Source organism: Anomalospiza imberbis, chromosome 8 (genome assembly GCF_031753505.1).
Source record: "Anomalospiza imberbis isolate Cuckoo-Finch-1a 21T00152 chromosome 8, ASM3175350v1, whole genome shotgun sequence".
NCBI lineage: Eukaryota > Metazoa > Chordata > Aves > Passeriformes > Viduidae > Anomalospiza > Anomalospiza imberbis.
Window position 1 is genome coordinate 34,772,746 of NC_089688.1, and position 17,865 is coordinate 34,790,610.

Below are 17,865 nucleotides of genomic sequence, written 5' to 3' on the forward strand. Positions count from 1 at the left end.
TGTGGCTCCCTTGCTCCCTGTCACATCTGGCTCTGCAGCCTGGAGATGGGCTGTGCCTGGGGAAACGTTCAATAAATGCAGGCAGGCTGCTCGTGGAGGGATCCCAAGGCTCTGTCTGGGATTGGATATTCCATGTGCTCCCTTCCCAAAATCAGCCAGGGCTGGGCAGAGGGGTTCCCACGGCAGCTCCTCCTCCCACCACCCTTTGAGGCACCTGAGAGGGATATTGGGATTTTTGGAGTGTGATGAATGGAAATGTCCTCCTGGAGCCTGGGAATGCTGCAGGGAGTGATCACCAGCAAAAAACCCCAAAACACCTCAAAACCCCAAAATAAACTCAAGAATATTCAGAGCAAACCAAACGGGAGAGAATGTTTGAAGGAAACTGAGAATTTAAAGCACATGTGTGCTTTAGGGCAGGTTCCATAGGTATCCATAAATTATCATTTTATTGGATTCACACAAGTCCTGCAGGAAAACCAAACTCTGTGTATTCCAAAGGGAAGATTCCTGCAGTTCCGTATTTATTTACCGTGATCCTGATTTACCCTCAAAAATGAGCTCTGGAGGTGCAGATTCCTGCTTTTCCCTTTTCCCACCCCACATTTCAGTGCTGCTTTTCCACCACCTTGTTTTCCCTTCCCTCTTTTTTCCCAGCAGGTTCATTTTGGCACTGCTGTGTTCCCAACAGGCAGAAGCTCCGTGGATGGGGAATGTTGGATCGCCACCCCACAGGAATTCTCCCCTGACAATGCTGGGCCTCCATCCCACAGGAATTCTCCCCTGGCAATGCTGGATCTCCATCCTGGATCTGCACCCCACAGGAATTCTCCCCTGGGAATGTTGGATCTCCATCCCACAGGAATTCTCCCCTGGGAATGTTGGATCTCCATCCCACAGGAATTCTCCCCTGGGAATGTTGGATCTCCATCCTGGATCTCCATCCCACAGAAATTCTCCCCTGGCAATGCTGGATCTCCCTCCTGGATCTCCACTCCACAGGAATTCTCCCCTGGCAATGCTGGGCCTCCATCCCACAGGAATTCTCCCCTGGCAATGCTGGATCTCCATCCTGGATCTGCACCCCACAGGAATTCTCCCCTGGGAATGTTGGATCTCCATCCCACAGGAATTCTCCCCTGGGAATGTTGGATCTGCACCCCACAGGAATTCTCCCCTGGGAATGTTGGATCTCCATCCTGGATCTGCACCCCACAGGAATTCTCCCCTGGGAATGTTGGATCTCCATACTGGATCTGCACCCCACAGGAATTCTCCCCTGGGAATGTTGGATCTCCATCCTGGATCTCTACCCCACAGGAATTCTCCCCTGGCCCCTCTGTCCATCCCTGGCCCCTCTGTCGTGGCTGCTGTGAAGCTGGTGATAATTCCTCACCATTCCCACAGTTTACTTTGTTCTGCTTTCCTGGGCAATTAAATTTCCACCAAATCCCCTTTTTCCTGCTGACCCCTCATTGGGCTGCTGGAAGAAGCATTGCTACAAATAAAGCTCCACTGAGCAGATAATGAAGCTGCTCTAAAATGCGTTTAAAATTCAGATGATGAAAGATCATCTATTAAGCACTAATCCTTTTCATTTTTGCATGCTCAATGAAAAAAGTGAATATTTCTGCTGTGAAATTCATACCCAGCCAGACCTGGAGAGGGGCTGGATGGGGCTGGGAGCAGCCTGGGACAGTGGGAGGTGTCCCTGCCCATGGCAGGGGTGGCACTGGGTGGGATTTAATGCCCTTTCCAACCCAAACCAGTCTGGGATTCTCTGAAATCTGAGTGTTTAAATTTTATTTGTTTTAATTTTCAGTGTTTTTCCAGAGCAGCTGGATGTGTTCACACCTGAAGTATCACCTAAAGAAACCAGGAGACATGGAAATAATTCAGGTTTTGAACTGCTTGGAGCAACCTGAGGTAGTGGAAGGTGTTGCTGTCCATGGGAGGGCTGGAATGGGATGGGCTTTTCTCCACCTCCTCGCACCTGAGATGATGTTTGAGGGTTACACCCCTCCATTTGGGTGGAATTCAGTTGTTTTCTGCAGTAATCCACATGCAACTCTTCACTCCTGGGGCTCTTTACTCCTCCCACGGCCGGAGCCAGCACAAGGAGGAAAATCCTCCTGGAAGTGGCTCCTGGTGACCATGGTGGCATTGCCAGCCCAGGGATTTTTGCCTCCTTTCCCTCCCTTTTCCAAGGACCAGACCTGTGGGCACCTCTGGGACAGAGTTCCCATCCCTGGAATTCTCCTTTCTGTGCTGAGAGCCTTCCTTTGACTCTGGGTGTGGTTCTCCTCAGGTAAAAATAATTTATCACAGAATCTCATGTCGGGGAGATGCTCAGGCCCAGCTCCAGGGGGATTTGGGCACATCCCTCCCTCTCCAGGCTTTATTCCAAAACTTAGCTCCTTTTTAGGCTGTTCTTGCTGAAAGTTCACCAGAACCACAGAACCTGCTGTTGAGGTGTCCTTTTAGTGGATTTTAAGGAATATTCCTCCATGGAAAAAGGGCTGGCCGGGGTGCAGTCCCCATCCCTGTGGATGTGGCACGTGGGGACACAGGGCAGTGCTGGAGTGGCTGAGTGATGTTCCCAGAGGGATTTCCCAGGCTCCCTGATTCCATAATTCCCACATTCCGTGTCCTGCTGAGGAGTTGTCACTGAGCCATCTCCTGCAGCTCCCTCCAGATGTGCCAGCAGGGCAGGGCAGGGCTGTCCCCCCCTCTGGCTGTGTCCCCTCCACGGGCAGAGGGACACCTGCACCTGCCTGCCTCGGTGCCAGCACACCCAGCAAGAGCCCGTCTCGGGGTCTGGGTGTTGGATGACCCCAAGAGTGTAAACGTCCTCGTTTCCAGCCCGTGCAGCCAAAGGAGGAGTCTGGATGCGCAGGGTCGGCTTCTCAAGGTTGTTTATTTTCCCTTATCCAGAACATTCTCTCTCTGCCCTGCTGAGCTCTGTCCATCAGGTCGGCCATGGCATTCTGTCTGCCCTCAGGGCGGTGTTCCCATTTTATCCCAAAAACTCCGTGTGCCACGTTTACAATAACGTGCCAATATCTGTCATTTCTGATGGACAGTGTGTCTGTGCCTTAAACCAACAGAAAAGTGTCACCATCACAGCAAGACATGGAGGGCAAGGAGAAGGAGAAGGAGGTCAGGACACGCCCAAATCCCTCCATCTTGTACACCTGAACCCCATTCTAAAAACACCAAAATTCCACTTTTTCACCCTGTGTTAACTCAACTACCACACCACTCAAACCCTTGTGGCTTGTAATTCCTCACACAAAGTTGACAGTGTTCCATGGACTAAAATAAAAGCCACAGGTGTTTTTGAATTTGTGCCAGGGTCTGGAGACAGCCAGGGAAGCCTGAGGGATGTCCTGGACTCCGACAAGCCTGGACAACATCCCCAAGTGGAAAAACCCAGATTTTCCCCTCCCCAGAGGCAGGAACATCGTGGTCCCTGCAGGAGCTCGGGAATGGGTTCAGGGAGCTTTGGGAGAGCCCTGCAGGCACATCCCAGCTCCTGGGGTTTGGCCTTGGATTCAGGCAGGAAAATGGAAAATCCTTGGTCTGAACCTGGGTTTGGCCTTGGATTCAAGCCGGAAAATGGAAAATCCCTGCTCTGAATCTGGGTTTGGCCTTGGATTCAAGCAGGAAAGTGGAAAATCCCTGCTCTGAACCAGGGTTTGGGGATTCAGGAGCTTTGTTTGCTCCCACCAACCCCAGGGCTGAAGATAAGGCCCCAGTTTCCTGAAAACTTTGTGCCACTTTTCACCTGGAGTTGGATATTGGATAAACTGCAATTTTTTTTCTTGGGAGTGGGTCCCAAGCTGCTCCTGAGCCTTTCCCACAGCTTTTCCTTCTCTAAACACCCAAGTCCGGGTTGCTCCTGAGGGATGAGGAGCCTCAGACATTCCCAAGATTCTGTTTGGAGAGCCAGGTCCACCCTCCCCAGGGCTTAGCACAATTCTGGGTTTTACTCCCCTGTCCAACCCAGAGGGGCCAAACCCCTCCAGAGCTTTCTTAGCATTAATCTGATGTGCAGGGCCCAATAGAATTCTGGTTTTAAATTTAAATCCAAGCCCAAAGTTAATCCATCTCCCCTGATGCTCCAAATCAGTAACCTGCAGTAATTGCTTCTCATAATGGTTTTCTGGACTGGTGCTGATATTTCAAAGTGTGACTCTCCTCCTGCTCAATAAAATAATGCAAATATTATCACAAAAACAATTACAGGAGGGCAGGAGCTTCCACATCTCTTGAAGGCAGAAAAGGATGAACTGGGGCTTTATGCTCTGGTTCAAATGATACAAATTCTCTGCATAACCCTGGAAGTTCCATTTTCCTCTTTTACTCAAATTTAACTCTTCAGTGGAGCTGCGCAGCGATGTTTGCCTTGCCCCATGAGCTGAAACATTTGCTTAATGGTTACAAATTGCTTTGAAAATTTGGCATTAAAAGCTTTGATCAGGCAACTTTGTAATTGCTGCTTGCTTTTAAAATGCGTAGCAGGGAGTTCTGGTAGTCCTGAGTCTTCAGGAGTGGCTTTCTCCTTGATTGCTCAGCCATGAGGGAGTTTAAAACCCTTATTATTTATATATTATAGATGTGGAAAGTTAAGTCACAGGCTATTTATAGGTGTTTTTAAGAGTGGTTCATAGGTGGGTTTTTTATATTCTCAGCACACCTTTGTCTGATTCTCAGTGTTTCTTGTTTTATTTGGTTGCATTTTTAATGACTTCTGTTTGAATGAGGGATTTGTGTCGGGTGCCACATGGGGTTTTTCCGGTTAGGAAATGAACCCTCACATTTGGATGCCAAAATCCATTGTTTCCAAGTGACATCAACAAGGCCACGTCCAGATTTTGACCATGCTGCTTAAGTAAAGTTTGGGAGCGATTTTGTTTGCTTTGGGGCAGTTTTTGTTCAGCCTGGGATTTATATGTTTGTGAAGTTGATTAAGTTACACAGGATGTGGAAATAATTCAGGATTGTAACAGCTTGGAGCCCCTGGGGTAGTGGAAGGTGTCACTGTCCATGGGAGGGCTGGAATGGGATGGGCTTTGCAGTCCCTCTCAACCACTCTGGGATTCTGGGATAGAGAAATGCAGATTTAAGAGACCATAAACCCCCTTTTTATAAGTCTTTTGCCTGTTTTTTTCAGCACTGAGCCCTCACTGCTGTTGCTGGGTGTCCCTGGCAGGAGGTCTCCCCTCAGATGAGACCAAGGAACAAAGATCAAAGAGTTCCAAGCAAAAAGCCCTTTCTGACTTTTAATTTTCCTCAGCCATGGATGAGGAGCTGATTTGTGCCAGGCTGGCTGTGCAGGGCTGGTCCTGCTCTCAGAATTAAAACCATGCCACATTTTATTTCCTTTTAAGCTCCGCCTGATCCAGGAATCCGGGCTCATGTTTGTGGGCAGGCTGTGAAGCACAGAGTGATGTGAGAATGCTCTGACCCCTCGGGTAATCCAGTTATCTCCCAGGTTCATTCTGTGCACTGCTAATTAACAGGCTGAGGCTCCTCTGCACTGCCTGAGATGCTCCTCAGCCCATCCTGGAGCACAAATCCACCTGGGGAGCAGGGGAAGGGTGGGGTGGGAGCTCCACCCTGAGAGTTCCCTGTGCACACACCAGGTGTGCTCACCTGGGGCCACTGGGACACTCCCCCTTTCCATGGTGTAAGGGACAGGCTGCTCCCAGCGGGGTTCCCTGGAATTCTGCCCATGGGAAAAGGCCCTGGGGGTGCTGCTGGCAGAGCTGGACACAAGCCCAGGGGCCAGGAGGGCGATGGTCCTTGGCCTGTGCCAGCCCCAGCGTTGGTGCCTTCAGTTTGGGCTCTCCTGTTTCCAGACTCTGCACCGCCTCAGCGTGACTCTAACTCCACACACAGTGCCAGCAGCTCTCCTCACAGCTCAGGCACACACAGCAATCCTGTTCCAGCCCAGAACCAAGGACACCGCTGCAGCTCCAGCCCCAAAAAGTGCCGACAGCAGGGAATGGAGGAGAGCGACCTGGGAGGGTGGGACTGCAGCACCTGAGCTGGAATTGGACACTGAACCCCATGTGGAAATGGACCAGAACTCCTAACAGTGTGAAAACTCCTGAGCCGGGCTCTTGCACTGCCCAAGGTGTGTCCTGTGAGGGCTTTTAATAAATCCCTGCTTTGTTCTTTGCCTCTGCCCGGCCTCTGGCACAGGGAGCTTGTGGCATCAGTGTGGGCAGAGCCCCAGGCAGGGATTGTCCCCTGTGCTGGCCCTGCTGAGGAACCCCCTGGGATCCTGGGGCAGCTCTGGAGAGCCCTGGAAGGGCTGGAGCAGGGAAGGGAACAGAGCTGGGAAGGGGCTGGGGCACCAGGAGAGGCTGAGGGGGCTGGGAAGGGGCTCAGCCTGGGGAAAAGGAGGCTCAGGGGGGGATCCTTTCCCCCTCCAAAACTCCATGAAAAGTTGGAGCCAGGTGGGAGTTGGGATCTGCTCCCAGGAGCCAGCATGAGGAAACAGCCTTGGGCAGTGCCAGGGAAGGTTTAGCTCGATTTTGGAACCAATTCCTTCGTGGGAAGGGTTGTAAAGGGCTGGAGCTGCCCAGGGAGGGTTGGAGTGCCCATCCCTGGGGGTGCCCCAGGAACTCCTGGAGGTGGCACTCAGAGCTCTGGGCTGGGGACATGGTGGGGATGGGGCACAGCTTGGGCTCGTGATCCTGGAGGGCTTTCCCAGCCCCAGGGATTCTGGGACTTGTCAAAGCCCCCTGCCCTGCACGAACACCCTTGCTGGGGTTTGTGGCAGACACGAGGGCCCTGACAGAGGCTGTCACAGCGGGTGCCTCAGTGTGACATCTGCCTCCTCGGCTTACACCCCGTCAGCTGGAATTCTGCTCCAGCCCCACTCCCAGGACCCCGTTCAGTCAGGAATGATCAGCCCACAGCAGCTGCACAGGGCGATTGCTGATCTTGAGAAACAGCCTGTGACTCCAGGGAAAAGCTGCTTCAGCAGCTCCAGCCTGCCCAGGCCCCTCGGGAGATCAGACACACAGCATCCCACACAGCATCCCACACACCCCACACAGCATGCCACACACCATCCCACACACCCCACACAGCATCCCACACAGCATCCCACACACCATCCCACACACCATCCCACATACCATCCCACATATCCCACACAGCATCCCACACAGCATCCCACACACCCCACACAGCATCCCACACACCCCACACAGCATCCCACACAGCATCCCACACAGCATCCCACACACCCCACACACCCCACACAGCATCCCACACAGCATCCCACACACCCCACACACCCCACACAGCATCCCACACAGCATCCCACACAGCATCCCACACAGCATCCCACACACCCCACACAGCATCCCACACAGCATCCCACACACCCCACACACCATCCCACACAGCATCCCACACAGCATCCCACACACCCCACACAGCATCCCACACAGCATCCCACACACCCCACACAGCATCCCACACAGCACCCCACACACCCCACACACCCCACACAGCATCCCACACAGCATCCCACACAGCATCCCACACACCCCACACAGCATCCCACACAGCATCCCACACAGCATCCCACACACCCCACACACCCCACACAGCATCCCACACAGCATCCCACACAGCATCCCACACACCATCCCACACACCATCCCACACACCCCACACAGCATCCCACACACCCCACACATCACCTCACATGCCCCACACACCCCACACATCACCACACACCCCCCACACATCACCCCACACACCCCACATACTCCACACATCACCCCACACCCCACACATCACCCCACACCCCCCACACACCCCACACATCACCCCACACCCCCCACACACCCCACACATCACCCCACACCCCACACATCACCCCACACCCCCCACACACCCCACACATCACCCCACACACTCCACACATCACCCCACACCCCCCACACCTCTGGTGTCACTGCAGTAACGGGGCTGAGGCCCTCGGGGCCAGCCTGGAGGGGCTGGAGCACCCTGGCACAGGGGAGGGTGTCCCTGCCATGGACCTGGGATTTCAGGTTCCTCTCAGAATCACAGAACAATGAGGCTGGAAGAGACCCCTAAGATCATCAAGTCCAACCCATGCCCTAACACCTCGACTAGAGTGTAGCACCAAGTGCCATGTCCAGCCTTTTTTTAAACACATCCAGAGATGGTGATTCCACCACCTCCCTGGGAAGACAATTCCAGTGCTTTATTATTCTTTCGGTGAAGAATTTTTTCCTGATATCCAACCTGCACCTTCCCTGACATAGCTTGAGACTGTGTCCTCTTGTTCTGTCAGTGCTGCCCGGTGGAAGAGACCGACCCCACCTGTCCACAGCCTCCCTTCAGGGAGTTGTGGAGAGCCATGAGGTCACCTCTGAGCCTCCTCTTCTCCAGGCTGAACAACCCCAGCTCCTTCAAACGTTCCTCACAGGGCTTGTGTTCCCAGCCCCTCTCCAGCCTCGTTGCCTCCTCTGGACGCGCTCGCGCATCTCAACGTCCTTCCCAAACTGAGGGGCCAGAGCTGGGCACAGCACTCGAGTACTCTGCCCTGGCTGGGGGTGTCTGCATGGCTGCCTCTGGATGAGCTGGGAACTCAGACCTGTGGGAGCCCAGGACATCCCTCTGGCTGCCCTGGCTGTCTCCAGACCCTGGCCGGGGCTCAGGGACCTTGGCATGAAGTCAAAAACACCTGTGGCTTTGATTTCAGCCCGTGGGAGAGGCTGCCAACCTTATATGAGGAATTACAAGCCACAAGGGCTCAAGTAGTGTAATAAGGGAATTGACACAGGGTGAAAAAGCAGAATTTTGGGGTTTTTTAGAATGTAATTCAGGGATATAATATGGAGGAATCTGGGTGTGCCCTAGCCTTTTCTTCCTTCTTCTTGTCCTCCATGGCTCGGTGTGATGGTGACACTTTTCTATTGGTCTAGGGTAGGGACACACTGTCCAACATAGATTTTAGGTACTGGTACGGGAACTGTGAACACGGTACACGTAATTTTGAGTAGATAATGTGGAAGCCGCCTGGGGCTCGGGGCAGACTGCCATGGCTTCTGTACTAGCTGGACCTCGGCAGGTCAGACAGAAAATATTTTAGATAAGAAGAAATGAACAACCTTGAAAACTCAGCTTCACACCTTCCAGACTTTTTCTTTGGCTGCCGGGCTAGGGAAAAAGGACTTTCACACTGTTGGGGTCTTGCCAACCTGACCCCGACAAGAGCAAACGTTTCAAATATGAGAGCTGAGTGAATGTTCCTCACCCCTCTGTCCCACTGCTGGGGGAATTCCCTTTCACCCTCATCCTCCTCACTGTGATTTGGGAGAACACCATCAAGTGCTGCCCCTCCACCCTCTGATCCTCAGCTCCAGGAGTGTTTTCCTCTCCTGGATTTAGGTTGGAATTGTGTTGCAGTACAGCAGATGGGACTCAGTTTCTTCAGGCAGGAAAAGCCAATTTTTTATTCACATGACTCATTTTTATACAGTTTTCACAGACTTTGTGTTTAACTCCTATTGGCTAGCAGATTTCTCGCCACTCAATTCATTGGTTAGAAAGTGTTTGTACGTGTTAAGACTTTATCTAGAGGTGTTTATGTATTTTCTTTGTGGATTCTCATGGGAGAGGTCTTCTGTTATTACAGGTGCAACTTATTTTTCTTTACAGGAATAGGTTGTGTTAACTGACTTTTTATTTTTCTGATTTTTTTTTTTTTAATGGGAACTTATGGGCTTAGCTGGTGATTCAGTAGAACAAAGCCTGATTTAATAAGGGCTTTTTAAAAATAGTAGCTTGTGTCCAACAGCATTGCTCTGAGGTGCATCTCCTGCCCAGGGTGCTCCAGCCCTGTCTCCCTCCTGCCCAGTTTGTGCTGAGCCATTGCAGCCTGTCCTGCTCCGTTCCATGCTCTTTTTCTGGAGAAATCCCACTGAATGAGGGCAGTTTAGGGTCCTTCCTGGGATTGCTCCCTGTGGGAAGGCAGCAGCCTGGCACTGCAGGAATCCTCCCGCATGGGAGCTTTGCCTGAATCTGAATTTAATGCAGGAATTCCTCAGGTCATTAATAAACCTTCCTAACGATTCAATTCAGCATTAAAGCCACTTAAATGGCTTTTTATTTCCCATTTATTACTCTGTGTTTCCTCTTATAACTCTGGCATTTTGTGGGTTTTTTCTTCACCTTCTTCATACAATTTTAATATTCATATTCTCTCAGGTCAAGTGCGAGTGAATTCCAAAGGAGCTGAGAACCAACACAAATGCTCTCTTTGGCCTCCTTTTTTCCCTCCTCTCCTTCAGCTCTGCAAGCCTGCAGTTTATTTGGGAGATTCCTCTCCACTGGCATTAAGGCATTTGACTGATCCCAGTGTGAGAGATCACCTCCTGTGTTAGTTTAACAGAGGGGAAAACCCTTCATTATTCCACTGGTGGAAAATGAAAATACCTGACACTATAGGAGTGCATTTTGAACAACCCAGTTTTTGCCCTCACTTTTAAGACATTTATTCCATCAGAGAGATTTAAGTTATTGCACAGTGAAAAGGAAGATGGGGTTTGTTGTTTTGATATTCATTTTGATATTTAATTTCTCCGTATTTTTTAATTAAAAGAGGTATCATCAGTCCCAACAAACCCAATTGTTGTGTAAAACTAACATTGCACTTGGCATTTTGAAACTCTTTAGAAACCTCGTGTTAGAACACAGGGATCAAACGGACTTTTATCCTTTATTCCATTCTATAACTGGAATAACAGTTCTATAAATTCAACAGAGCCCTGTTTGCCTCCCAAAGCTTTGAGGGAAATTTATGGGGTAATGAAAATGTGTTCAGAAAGATAAATTTCTATTTCATTCTCTGGATTTTTGTCACAGTTTCCAATTCCTGTATTAAATAATCTGTTTCTCTTAAAGAGGGTTATGTAACGCAGGGCTGACAGCTGAGCTTGCAGGATGCTGTAATTAAGCTGAATTGTAAATAACTGCACAAAAGGGCTGTTGGAAACCCCAATCTCAGACCTGAATAAGCCCCTAATTCATCAAAAATACAAAAGATATTCCACAGGTGGCATCAATTTCATGTGCTTAAAATGACTTCATTAAAATGATACCAAATAATTGAATCATTAAATTTTTAGCCACGGCCCTGAGAATCCCTTTCACCAGAGAGATTCTTTCATGAGAGATTAGTGGTTGAGGTTGAGACTGAGATGGTTTAGAGGCAGCACATGACAGTTTACGAGGCTGTGTTAGAAAAGCTTTTAGGATGTTGGGAAATGGTGGGGTTTGGATCATGTGGAGCCAAATTACCCTCCCTTCAAATGAACATTTATGTTGTCTTGATTAATGATACAGAGATTTGCCAGGGAAGATTTCTTTTTGCTGTTTCTGCAGGTCAACTTTTGCTCTTTTTCTACCTAAACGCCCTGGCAGAGTGGTTGGAGAGGTCCTTGCAGGGCCACGTGAGTCAGGGCCAAATTAAAGCTTGGCTTTGTCATTTCAGGCTGTGTCATCCTCGTGATTACAGCCTGGCTGTATTTTTGGGAGCTGTTATGTGGAACAGAGATGAGCTGAACTCCTTCTTCCCAGGCTCCCATAATGACTCCAATTTCCAGGGGGAAGGTAAAGCGCTCTAATTACCATCCTGAGCCTGGCAGAGGGGAAGGGGAGAGAAACCAGCGAAAAACACCAAATCGGGCAAAATTCCAGCCTGATCTCCCATTCCCTTTCATGCTCAAAGCCTTTTAGAAGCCTTTAGACACTTCTGAGGAAAAGCCATCCCATCATTAAATCTCTGCCTGTGTTACAAACGAGGAGCTTTGCACCCCCTGAAGCAAAGGGAGTGTTCTAGGAGTTCTCTGGGAGCTGCAGTTCCTGCCTGGGCTGCTCCTGCAGGGATGTGGGAGGGTCTCAGGCAGGGTGACACCAGCTCCTGTCCCCTTCTGGGACACAGGAAATCACCCAGGGAGTGAAATTATCCACAGCAGTGGATTTGGGGGTTTTCCTGGCTTTCCCAGTGGCTGCCTGAGGGATTTGGGGAACTCTGGCTCTGTTTTCCAGCACCTGCCAAACGGCTTCGACAGATTTTGTTTCCATTGTGCATTTAAAAGGGAATGGATGCTAAATATTCCTTAAGAGCCAGAAGCAGGGCTGGATGGGAGACTGGGCAGGAATTGTTCCCTGGGAGGGTGGGCAGGGGCTGGGATGGAATTGCCAGAGCAGCTGTAGCTGCCCCTGGATCCCTGGCAGTGCCCAAGGCCAGGCTGGACACTGGGGCTGGAGCACCTGGGACAGGGGGAGGTGTCCCTGCCGTGGCAGGGTGGCACTGGGTGGGATTTGAGGTCCTTTCAGCCTATCCCAGGCTGTGCATCACTGACTGAACCCAGGCACTCCTGAGAGGGTGGCATGGAAAGCTTTTCAATCCTGGGACAAACCCAGACTCCAGGCACAGAGTTTGCAGGCAAAATTTCCAAGCTGTGCCCCAGAAAATCCCTTAGAACCAACCCTGGGCTGCTGGTGCCCATTTCCTCTTGGACTGGGCAGAATGGGTGCAAAAAAAAAAAAAGGAGAATCAGAACAGGAAAGGGCTGTGAGGGTGGAGCTGGGGGGGTCGGGCTCTGCTCCCAGGAACAGGGACGGGACAGGGGGAAAGGACTGAGGCTGGGCCAGGGGGGTTCAGGTTGGATATTGGTGAATATTCCTTCCTGGAAAGGCTGGCGAGCCTGGCACAGGGGGAGTCCCCAGCCCTGGGGGGATTTCACAGCTGTGGATGTGGCACTGGGGACTGTGACATTCACATTCTCTGGACAGAGAGACACAGTTCTGTCTCTCAGGAGAAGCACAGAGAGGAGAAGAGAAAACAATCTTTATCTCTGCCCCTTGGTTTTGCCCATGTGGAATGTGGTGTGGAGATTGTTCACCTGCAGTGGTTGCTGGGCTGGATCCTGGTGAAGTTGTTTGGGGTCAGTGACCAACTGAACCCAGCTGTGTTGGGCTCTCAGCAGAGTCACGAGTTTGAGTTAGTTGATAGGTGAGTCAGTATGTAGAATAGTACAGTCTCTCTTTAAATAGTATATTAATGTAGTATAGTAGAGTTTTAATAAAGCAATCCTTCAGCCTCCTGATCTGGAGCAGACATCCTCATTTCTTCCCTGTTGGGGCTGCCTTGTTTACAACAGGGGACGTGGGCAGTGGTGGCCTGGGCAGTGCTGGGCATGGCTGGAACTGATGGGCTCACAGGGCTTTCCCAAGCCCAATCACATCATGCCTGTGACTCCTCCTGCACATTAAACAGCAGGAAATGAAAGGCTGATTCCTGTTCCTTGGGACTTTTCTCTCTGTGGTTTGTTTCTCTTCCCTTTTTTTCACAGTGAATCATGGCCACACTGGAGCTCTGCCAGCAGGAGCACACGGCTCCCTGGCCTTGCTGTGCCTCTTGTTGGTCTGTGCTTCCTTTGGGATGGAGGCTGAGTGTGGGAGGGCATTTTTCAGCTCCCAGCCTGTGGCTGAGCAGGACCTGGAGCCACAGCTCAGTGTCACCGATGTCGCTTGGCTGAGGAGCTTGGCCACATGTCCTCTGTGTCTGCAGAGGTGCAGTGAAGCTGCCAGGACCTGAAAATCCCATGGGTTTTCCCTCAGATGAGTTATTCCTCAGTTTGGGAAGGACATTGAGATGCTTGAGCACATCCAGAGGAGGCAACGAGGCTGGAGAGGGGCTGGGAACACAAACTGTGGCAGGCACATTCTTCTCTCTCAGGATTTTTCATAGAGCAGCACAGAGGGAAGAAAGAGAAAACAATTTCAATTTCTGCTCCTTGTTTTTCCCATGTGGAATGTGTTTGGAAAATTGTTCACCTGGGGTGATTGCTTGGTTGGGTTCTGGTGAGGATTGTTGGAGCTGATGGCCAATCCAACCCACCTGTGGCTGCACTCTCAGAGAGGGGCACGAGTTGTGAGGAGTTGGATATGGGAGTTAGAACGAGTAGGTTTGTAGTGTTAGTATCTCCTTTAAACAGTATATTAATGTATTATAGCACAGTTCTAATACAGAAATCATTCAGCCTTCTGAACTGGAGTCACACATCAGCATTTCTTCCCACTGGCTTCTCCTGCATTTACAATAACAAACCCTGTGAGGAACGGCTGAGGGAGCCAGGGGTGCTCAGCCTGGAGAAGAGGAGACTCAGGGGTGACCTCAGCACTCTCCACAGGTCCTGAAAGGTGGCTGTGCTCAGCTGGGGCTGGGCTCTGCCTCCAGGCAGCACCGACAGAACCAGAGCACACAGCCTCAAACTGTGCCAAGGGAAATACAGGCTGGATATCAGGAAGAAGTTCTTTACAGAAATGTGATAAAGTTCTGGAATTCTCTGCCCAGGGAGGTGGTGGGGTCACCATCCCTGGGTGTGTTTAACAAAGCCTGGATGTGGCACTGGGTGCCAGGGTTGAGTTGAGGTGTTGGGGCTGGGTTGGACTCGATGATCTTGGAGGTCTTTTCCAACCCAGGGATTCTGGAATTCTGTGAATTCTGTGAATTCCAGCCCATTTCCTTCTAACATAAGAAAAATGTGGAACAACTGCAGCACTGAGAGGTGTCAGGCTCCTTGGCCCTCACCCCACCTTTTCACCTCCCCTCTCCCAGCCCCCAGGGCAGCATTCCCTGCAGCCCCTGTGCATTATTCAGCAGCATGGAAAGCAGATTATTCCTGACCTTTGCCGAGTGCCAGGACAGGGCAGAGCTCTTGGCTCCCAGAGTCCAAGGCTGGTTGCCATTTCCTGACAGGGCAGAGGAGCTGCTTTTCCTGGGGACACTGGGAGCAGATGGCTCTTCCTGGAGATCTCCTTTCCTGGGAGGTTTTATTTATTCCTCTTTTTCCTGCCTGCACTTCAGATGTTCGAATGGGCATGAGGCAAATGGTTTTTATTCCTGTGCTGTTCCAAGGAGTGATCCCGCAATCCTGCAGCCTTTTTTGAGCAGAGAGGGCTTTAATTAAACTCTCCAGGGGGAATTTGCTTGATTGTATCACAATGGCAGAAGTGAAGAGGAAGATGTGCTGAGGATAATGAGTGCTGAGACAGTGGAAATATGAGGTTTTGTGAGTGATTTTCTTGTAGCTATTTGATAAAAGGGGCTCTGGGATGTGTTCAGGCCCCTGGTCAAGGCTGGATAAAACGCTGGTGGGAGGATTTTATGCAAAAATGGATTTTCAAGGCCAGTTCCCTGTTTGAATGGGTAAGAACAGCAGCCACCAGCAGCAGGAACGCTTCGCTCACTCCAGCTCTGGGCTCCAGCTGCAACTCTAGAGGGAGAGCACATTCCGCTCTCTGAGCCAAGGAACTCGGCTGATTTTAAAAGAGATCATTTCTTAGAACACAGCCTGTGCTGGGTTTGCTGTTTCCTTGTGCCTTAAGACTTGAATTCAGAAGTATTTAGAATTTAGAAAACAACTGTGCTGACCTCTAAATCCTCTGGCTACAAAGCTTCACCCCTCACGTTAAAATTTCCTCTCTAAACAGGAAGAGTTTAAGCCTCAGGGGAATAAATCAATGAGAAAAATTATCTTCAGCAATCCTTTTCCATGGAAAGACAGCAGCAAATCTGGTTTTGTTTGCAGCTTGGGAAGCTCTGCAGTGCTTGCTGTTGTATGATTTATTTGGGAAAGTGGGAATAACTGTGAATTTTGGCAGGGAAGCTGTGCCAGTTGCACAGATATTTGGGATGCTCTGGCCTCAAGGCTGTGTGTCTGTGATGTGGTGCATAAAACAAATCCAACAATGGCTTTAATCCTGCATCTGAGATCTGGGGAAGATGTTGTTCAGTGAAATGAAATCTGAGTGAAAAAATCCACTTGGACAAGAAACAAATGGAGCACTAATTTCTCACTGATCTAAGAAAAATGCTCTGATAGTGAAGCATCAAACGACAGAAAGCCCAAACTATCTGAAGTTGAAGTAATGTAACTTGTGAAATTATTAATTGAATTAAAGAGGAAGGGAATGCCATCATATTCCCGTGTCTGAGCTCTCCAGGAGGAGTGAGTTGTGCACACGGAGACGTGGCTTCCCAAAGGTGGCATTCTGGGGCTGGAGCAGAGCTGGTGCCAGGCTGAGCCATCCTGTCCCTGCTCCCCCCTGCCTGTGGCACAGCTCTGCGCTCCCTGGTCGCTGCAGCTCTGCTGATTCCCCAGCAGCAGCCACAGCCACTTCTGTCCTCTGATGCTGTGCCCTGGAGGCTGGGGCAGGGCTGGCTCTGCTCGCTGAGGATGCTCCGGGGGCACCTCTGATACCTCGTGATCCTGTTTGCAGGCAGGTTTAAACATCCACACTGGGATTCTGTGATCCTGTTTGCAGGCAGGTTTAAACATCCACACTGGGATTCTGTGATCCTGTTTGCAGGCAGGTTTAAACATCCACACTGGGATTCTGTGATCCTGTTTGCAGGCAGGTTTAAACATCCACACTGGGATTCTGTGATCCTGTTTGCAGGCAGGTTTAAATATTTAATGTGATTCTGTGACCCTGTTTGCAGTAAGATTTAAACCTTTACAATTTGAATCTGTGATCCGGTTTGCAGGCAGATTTAAACATTCACAGAGGGGCTGAGATCCTGTTTGCAGGCAGATTTAAATATTTAGTGTGATTCTGTGATCCTGTTTGTAGTAAGATTTAAATATTTACACAGTGATTCTGTGATCCTGTGTCCAGTAAGATTTAAACATTTACAATTTGGATCTGTGATCCTGTTTGCAGTAAAATTTAAACATTCACACTGTGATCCTGTTTGCAGTCAGATTTAAACATTTACAACCTGTAAAAAGCTTTCCATGCCCATTTCAGCAGGGGAAGCTCATCCTGCCTCAGAAGTCTGCAGGTTTTATTTTGGGAGACATTCTGAAGCCTTTCCAAACCAGCACCTATTGAAGGGAACTTTGTCTTTCCACAAGTGACTCTGATGCTCAAGCTGCAGTGAAAATGATGAAATACAGACACAGAGTGGGACATAAATAACAGTAAAAACTGGGATCTGAGGCATTTCAGTGACTGAGAGCACTGGTTTTCACAAGAATGATTGTCATGAGCAGGATCTTCTGGGCAGCTGGGCTCAGCTTGTTCCCATCCTCAGATGTGGGGTTAATGTGATCCAGCTGCTGCCTGTCCCTAAAAACCAGGCTGAATGGCTTTCCTGAAAGGGGCATTTTTACAGCAGGTTTTGCCTGCTGTAAAGCACAGTGCTCTGTAGAAAGCTGACCATGGCCAGGTTTCTCACAGCTCAGTTCAGCAGTAACTGGTCCCTGTCACTCCCCCCATTCCAGGCACTGGGATCCTGAGTGAGCATCCTGCTGCAGAATTCGGGGCGGATTCAGGGGAAGCACCAAACGTGGCCAGACTCAGGGGAAGCATCCCTCCCCTTGGGCTGGAAGGTTCCTTTTGGCTGGGAAGGGGTCAGGGAGTCAGCTCAGGGAGGGATCCCAGCCTCTGGAACCGTGCAGAGCCCCCAAAGCACTGCAGGCTCGGCCTTCAGGGGATGGGGATGGCCCCGAGGAGCACGGAGGCGACTGAGTGTGTCCAGCCTGGCAGGGGATACTCCCTGGGGCTGCAGCTCTGTCCTGTGAGCAGGGCCAGGACCCAGGAATGGCCATGCCAGGATTCCCTGGCCTCTGGTATGTGCAGGAGGCACAGGGTCACCACCACTGGAATAATTTCTAACAAAGGATATATTCTGGCACAGCCCCATTTCCAGGTGTTTCTGTAACACTGTCTCCCAAAAAGTCCATTTCAGGGCTCGCTCGTGCCTTGTAATTACAGGTTTGCAGGAAGAGA